Below are 8,534 nucleotides of genomic sequence, written 5' to 3' on the forward strand. Positions count from 1 at the left end.
ATCTGTGTATTTTGAGAAATCTCACAGGATTTTGCAGGTCTACTTGTGCTAATACCACGTCGTACATCTCTCTAGAAACCACTTTTTGCCCATCATCATCATCATTATTATTATTATTATTATTATTATTATTATGTTGTTATTTTTCTTCTTTCTTCAAATTTTCTTCCATTTCTCGCCGAGTGTTTTCCGTACACCTACGGCAGAGAAACTCGTTGCATGCATTCCCAGTTCACACACGCAAATTCACAGGTAAAACATGTATTTAAGAAAAGAAAAAGTTCATGAATGGATGTTGTTTTCACAGCGATAATGCTCTTCTCAGTACATGAGTCGTTCCAGTTAGCACGATTTTTTGCACTTCCTGTAGGGATGGTAAGCCTGGTATCATTTTCAAATATGTTTCAGTACCTTTTTTTATCATTCCTAGAGATCCTACAATCACTGGTATGGTAGTTGCCTTGAGGTGCCACATTTTTTTCAATTTCTATTAGCAAGTCTTTATATTTACTGATCTTGTCAAATTCTTTCGCCGCTATATTATGTTATTATTATTATTATTATTATTATTATTATTATTATTATTATTATTATTATTATTATTATTATTATTATATCATGTCTTCATGTTTTCTAAGTTATCTATGTTACGTCTCGTCTTCTTCTTGCAGCTTACAGAAGCAACATGTCCAGGCTTCTTCATCAGCTTCATCCGATGTTTCTGAGAAAACTCTTCATGTTGGACTTTTATTCTCCCAGCTGATGATCTTTTTCTCTGTTAATCCACATATTGTACTCCTGGAGGGTCTCACCATTGTCACCGATAACCTTTTCACACAGTGCTACCTGCAACATTCTTTCATCACTCTTCTTCCGGTAGGTATGTAAGGATCTGATATCCTTCATATTACCATCCACTATTCCAATCAATCTTCTTCCACCTTCCTTCGTAGTTAAGGAAAACCTTGCTATGTGACATCTAGTATGATGGCACTCATGCATAGCCATTATCTTCATAGATTTTCTCTACATATTGACCAGGTCTTCCTTTGTCCACGCCACAAATCCTTCGTGGAAACGTCCCTCACACACAGAATTAGCGGCATTTAGTCTGGTCTTTATGTTTTCGGTCCAAATTCCATCGGGGTCAACTTTGCCTTTCATCCTTTCGGGATCGATAAAATATGTATGATCTGAACACTAAGGTCGATGTACTCGACTTACCGCTGCCCCGAAATTGTTGGCCTTGAGCCAAAATTTGAAATCATCATCGTTGTTGTTGCTGCCGTTGCTGTTTTCTTTGATGATGTTAGTGTCCATATTGCTGTTGCTGTTGGTGTTGTTCATACTGTTGTGACCATCATCTCCAACATTATTGAACGTCGTTAAAAATTTCCCAATTTGTTTGCTACTTTTGTGTTTCTCGTAACGTTTTTCTCTGTAAATATCCTGTCAGTATACATACAGATTTATAACACAAGTAAATGTTAAAGCACGCGACAAATAAATCTCCCACGTATGAGAGATCAACTGATCCGCTCAATTACTTTGGTCTTAGGCAGCTGAACTTACATTTGTTTCTATTTGATGCTATTCCAATAAACAAAATTTCTTAAATCAAAGGATCTCGATTCAAATGTTCAAAGTAGGTGAAGACCAAAAGCTATTCGCTTACAAAGCAAGATTTCTGGTTCTGGAAGCTTCTTTTCTATCCTAGAATGAATTCTTTCTGATTCTTTCTTAGGTCTTTACAATAATTTGATTATTTTGGCAATACAAGCGCTTGCACAAATATCTATGTGTATATTTGCGCATCAATTTTATGTGTATATGTACACACACACACACACACACACACACACACACACACACACACATACACACACACACACACACACATACACATACACACACGTGCGCATACACGTACACACGCACACGGGTACGCGTGCGTATGTATGTACGTTGTTATTCAGTTTTATTTCAATATTTCTTGCCAATAAAGAACCGGTTTCTAACCTAGATCCAAGGCTCTTTCATTAGAATTCCAACATCAACAGGGAATTTTTTATATGCATGTATGTATTTCATTGCGCAGTTTTATTTCAAGATTTCTTGCTAATAGAGAAAGGGCCGGTTTCTAACCTAGATCCAAGGCTCCATCATTAGAATTTTAACATCAACAAGAAGGTATTTTTGTATGTACGTACGTATGTATGCATGTATGTATATGTGCAGTTTTGTATGTTCTGTTTTATGTATGTATATATGTATGTATGTATGTTATTTCTTTACTACCCACAAGGGGCTACACACAGAGGGGACAAACAAGGACAGACAAACGGATTAAGTCGATTATATCGACCCCAGTGCGTAACTGGTACTTATTTAATCGACCCCGAAAGGATGAAATGCAAAGTCGACCTCGGCGGTATTTGAACTCAGAACGCAGTGGCAGACGAAATACCGCTAAGCATTTCGCCCGGCGTGCTAACCATTCTGCCAGCTCGCTGCCTTATATGTATGTATGTATGTATGTATGTATGTATGTATGTATGTATGTATGTATGTATGTATGTATGTATTTATGTATGTATAAAAAAATATCTGACGTTATAAATAATTCAAAACAACGGGACTACGAAGGGTGACGTTTATTTTAAGATAGTGTATGAACTATGAATTATTCTCTTTCCCGATCTCGTGAACGATACGGAGGACAATATAATCAACACGGCCTGACTGAGAAGATAAAAGAGAAAATTAAAACATTTCTTGCTGAAACTTTCCTGAATTGCTACATTTAAAATAAAACTGAAATATATTATAACCGAGTTTTACTGCCACAACGAATGCTTTAAGAGTAAATACAAAACCAATAACAAAGCTATTATTTTAAATTATAACAAAACATAGAAGAGATGTCAAAATAATGTTGCATTTATATTTTCTTTGAACGTAACATTAATAACGAAAAATGCTAGATTATATATTTTAAGTCTTGCAGCATATGTGATTAGCTTAATATTTTGTTATGAAAACCTGTATGATATTGAACTTGCGCATTATTTCAAAGGAAAATTGTTACTTTTGTGAACTACTATTAAAGCTGGGTAAATACTGTGTAAGAGAGCTATGATAGCCTTGCGTTATTGTAAATATTAAATGAAGTTAATTGATATTGAATACGTACATCAATGTAGAGAATATGCAAAGGTAAAAAGAGTTAATCCTTTTTGTTTTGTTTTTTCTTTCATAAAGCTAATAAAGAAGTACTCCGTCGGTTACGATGGCGAGGGTCCCAGCTGATACAATCAACGGAACAGCTTCCTCGTGAAATTAACGTGCAAGTGGCTGAACAATCCAAAGACACGTGTACCCCTAACGTAGTTGTCAGGGAGATTCAGCGTGACACAGAGCGTGACAAAGCTGGCCCTTTGAAATACATGTACAAATCATTTTTGCCAGCTGAGTGGACTGAAGCAAAGTGAAATAAGGTGTCTTGCTCAAGGACACAAAGTGTCGCCGGGAATTGAACTCACGACCTTACAATTGTGAGTTGAATGCCTTAACCACTAAGCCTTCGCCATAAAACTAATAAATCTTAATTCTCAGGCAACGATATGTACTGTAGTCTATTGAGAAACGTGTGGGTAAGGCAAAGAATCGAGTAGATGGTTTTATATGTAGTGGAACATATGTTTTGTTGTGCCATTTAATTGATGAGATATGTGTATTTAAGTTCATGAAGAAAGATAGAGTAATATTCCATCAGCATTGAACGAGTGCATTACCCTCTGTGTTAAAAGCATTGTAATGAGATTTCGTTGGATCGTTTACGGCATCTATTGCACAAGAAAACAAACTTGCCTAACCTTACGAATATTATCCTGTTATGGAAAAAAGAATTGCTTAAATTAATAAAAAGCATAATATCCTTATTATTTGTTTTTTTTGTATTTTTATTTTATAAATCTGCTACTCTGAATATTTACTGCCAATTATATTCATTTAGGTTTTTGTAATAATACAGGGCATCCAGGTCCCTTTTATATAGTCTGTATTTTGCTCTATTAGCTATTTTCTTCTGTAAAAGGTTTTCGACATAATCAATGATGAAACAAATTCGGCCCAAAATGAAATCAAAGATAACCAAATATGCCACCCGTCCTACAATGTGTGTAGTATAGATGAAACCAGATGTTCAATTAAAGTTTATTTGAATAAAAGCACATGTAAAGAATATATTCGATGAACAATAGAGTGAATACGTTCAGGCGAATCAATGATGAAATTAAGCTGGTAGGACAAAAATATCATTCCAAATGATTAAGGGTAATTATATTCGCTTGGTAAACCACTTCAAAGAATCTTTCGTCATAAACGAATCTTTTACAAATCGTTTGTGATATTTAAGTTTCTTAAAAGAAGCTTTACTTTGTTGCCAAAACTTTTTGTGAATAAAAATCAAAAAGAAAATGTAGAGAGATATAAAAAGTCTTTCTTTATAGAAAAAAATTGAAGAGAATTACTATAAATATTGATATTTCTCATTCAATTCTGACCATTCAAAAACATATCTCTTTATGGATAAAAACAATGTAGGTTTTACTCGTGGTCAGCGAGCATGAAATTGAAGAAACTCGTAAAATATGTTCATTTTTATCACATCATGACCACAACATTCTCCAGTCAAATATTGTTTTCAGAGAAAATACACGGAGGACCTATTAGAATATAATTAAAAAAAATTATTAGGAATCTAGAAAGTGAAGAATCAGGTCTGGCATAATTTTTTCCATAGATTCATTCGAAAGTGATTGTAGAACTACATAATATCATTAATAGCATTCGTCATTTTGTGGGCAGGAATCAACCAATATTGAACCGAAAAATTCACTACTGACGTATGTATGTATATGTATGTATATATATATATATATATATATATATATATATATATATATATAGATAGATAGATAGATAGATAGATAGATAGATAGATAGATAGATAGATAGATAGATAGATACATACATACATACATAGATAGATAGATACATAGATACATAGATAGATAGATAGATAGATAGATAGATAGATAGATAGATAGATAGATAGATAGATAGATAGATAGATGGATAGATAAGCATATTATTAACCCCCTCTTCAACAGAGTTTTCCAGGCTTGGGAGGTCTGCGTGCACCGTAAGATTTACATTTACAAATTTCCGTCATCGTATTATAGATGAAGGTGGCTAGTGACGGTTAAGACTATGTTTCTAGGGAGTGAGGAAAAGAATGTTGAGAAGGTTTTATAGAGAATATAATTAATAGCGTGGTTGTTTTCTCCTGGCCATTTATCTTAAATTTTAATTACAGAAATATAATAGTCTAGAAGTAGATCGTATGCTTATTCTGAAGGCATCCAGTTCGTTGCTATTTTCTTCATATAGCACTTACATATTTTCAATATCGTAATTCCAGTTATTTGACATTTTATTTCTATCAAATTCATCATTATCTCTACGTGAATAAATTAGTAAGAAGAATATTAATAAAGCTCATAACCTTTTTTTATTTTATAGGCTTCTTATATGAAAGAGTTGAGGTGTACTTTAGAGTTTTATAGATAAATATATGGAATGGTGCTAAATTTAAGACCTGATGATAAATTTCGGGAGTTTATGGATCGGAAAAAATGATTGGCATTAGAAATCGCATCCTCATATAATAATACTTTTTGCTATATATACAAGGGCTGAAAATCATAGGGAAGCGGCTAATCGATTACATTAATCTCTGCGAGCAGCTGGTAATTCTTCTATCGACCCCGGAAATATAAAAGGTAAAGTCGACCTTGGCGTAATTTGAACTCAGAATGTAAAGACGGATGAAATTCCGTGAATTATTCTGCCACCTTCCCGTCTTATCATTCCCTTACAATAATCCTTTCAACAAAAGGCACAAAGCCTGAAAGATTGTAAGAGGGGACTAGTAGATTACATCGAGACCAGAGTTACACTGGTACTTAATCTATAGACCCCGAGAGGATGAAAGACAAAGTCGACCTCGACGAAATTTGAACTCAGATCGTAAAGACGGACTAAATCTACAGTTCTATATTTAATAGATGAGGAATTATGTACATTATTTACATTATTTACAATTGACGGATATTTGTCCTCATCTTGTTTGTTCTTGATGAAGGCTGGAAAGTATATCAGCCGAAACGTTGTGTTAACAACAAACAAGATGACAGCAAATATCCGTCAAATGTAAATAATGCAAATAATGGACTAAATGCTGCTAAGCATTTTTTCCGGCGTGCTAACGATTCTACCAGTTCGCCACCGATAATAAAACGAGAAGTTGCTATCGATGCCTCTTGCATCACGTATTTTTTCTAATTTTAATTAAAAGATCGGAATTAGAGTAATCTTACAGGGATTTCCATAAATATTTCATATGAAATTTCCAATTTGATACTTGGTAAACTAGTAAAATTCCTGCATAATGAACACGCCGTAATTAAAAAGATCGTTATATGATAAAAAAAATAATTGTTCAAAATTGCATCTTGAACAGCTTCTCATCTTGATTACTTGTGTTTTATACACATTATGCCGAAGCCATGAATATATCTCTTGTTCTGGCGTGTGTTTTGCTGAATATGTATCAGGTGATCTGCACATGATAATAGATTAGTGGAATGTGCTAAGTATCATCGAAGCGTTTTTTAAGTACCCAATAATAATATGATTGGAAAGCGGGTTTGGATGTGCTTCCGAAAAATTTTTAGTTCAAAATCATCTCGTTTCATTATAGCAACCGGTTCCACGACGGGCAAAAAGAAAATCAAAGTTGCGACTCAAAATCTTCAGTTTCTAATAAAATATACACTATATATATACATATATATATATATATGTGTGTGTGTGTGTGTGTGTGTGTGTGTGTGTGTGTGTGTGTGTACGTGTGTATATGTACATATATATTCAAAATATATATATATATATATGTGTGTGTGTATTACGTACCTATGAATGTGTGTATGTATGCTTACATATACACATGCACACCTATGTTTAATACACACACACACACACACAGACACATATATATATATATATATATATATATATATATATGTATATATATATATATATATATATATATATATATATATATATATATATATATATATATTTATATATATGTATATATATTCTATTGTGTGTGTTTGTATACGCGTGGTTTTGAAGCATATGGACTCGTTGTGCGTGTCTCTTGAGAGGATAGAAAATAAACAGAACAGCGTGTAATAGATAGCACAGCTCATAATGTCATGTAAACGGATGTATACGCCAAATCGAGAAAAAGGGTCCCTGCAAATAAATGAATGCCAGCAGACGACAAAAACAGCTACAGCCAGCAGCTATATATTTATGTGTACGTATGTATACACATACACACATATATACACATATACACGCATACACACTCATATACACATAGTCGCACAAACATGCGCACATATACGAAAGCCTGAACCGAGAGCTACCTGGTATTTGTTTATGTAAGGGCTATAAAACTGATAATCTATCGCGTTCCCCAAATCAGCAGACATTTACGTATGACACGATTGTAAGACTGTAAGTCATTGCCGTCATGATTTGTTGGAAGATAAGAATAAAGAGTGGCGTAGCTTTTCTGATTGTTACTTAACCGTACGAAACTCTATTACGTTAATCTAATGTTATCATTTACAAAAAAGATATACGTCAAGATTAAGTCTGTATTTATACATTGACTTTTATAGAAATCAGAAATGTATTTATGCTGATTGTCATTTACGTTCCTATACTCTTATATATGGTGGTTGTCTACTCCTTAAACAGAGTTTGACCACCTCCTGCACCTACACCTTAGCCCTTTCATGGCGTCTGATGTGGCTTTTTAAACCAGACAGTGTTTTGTAAAAAACACACCCACACAGATTGCACCTCTGATTTGCACTACCAATACATGCAAGTAAGTTCTGCTCATTGTGGATCCTAACATGTCTTTTAAGACCCCCATTGGATTTGCAAACCCTCTGGCACACACCACATTCAAACTCTTATATATATATATATATATATATATATACATACATCCATATGTACATACATAATTACATACATATATTCATAGATACGTAAATAAATACATACGTACACATGTACAACATACTTACATACATACATACATACATACATACATACATACATACATACATGCAAACATATAAAACAAAACATAGAAATCTGCATATGCATTGACTCCAAAAGCTGAACACATGCTCAAGCATTCACAAATATCCTACTGATGTTGAAATTCCGACGAAAGATCCTTGGATCTAGGTTAGAAACTGACTCTTTTACTATTGACAAGAAATCTTAAAATGAAACCGAATAATGACATGTATACATAAATGCGTACGGACATATATACATACATGGATAATTTATTATGTAGACATATAACCCTACAT

Source organism: Octopus bimaculoides, chromosome 9, assembly GCF_046866305.1.
Source record: "Octopus bimaculoides isolate indiv1 chromosome 9, ASM4686630v1, whole genome shotgun sequence".
In the NCBI taxonomy this organism is placed as follows: Eukaryota; Metazoa; Mollusca; class Cephalopoda; order Octopoda; family Octopodidae; genus Octopus; species Octopus bimaculoides.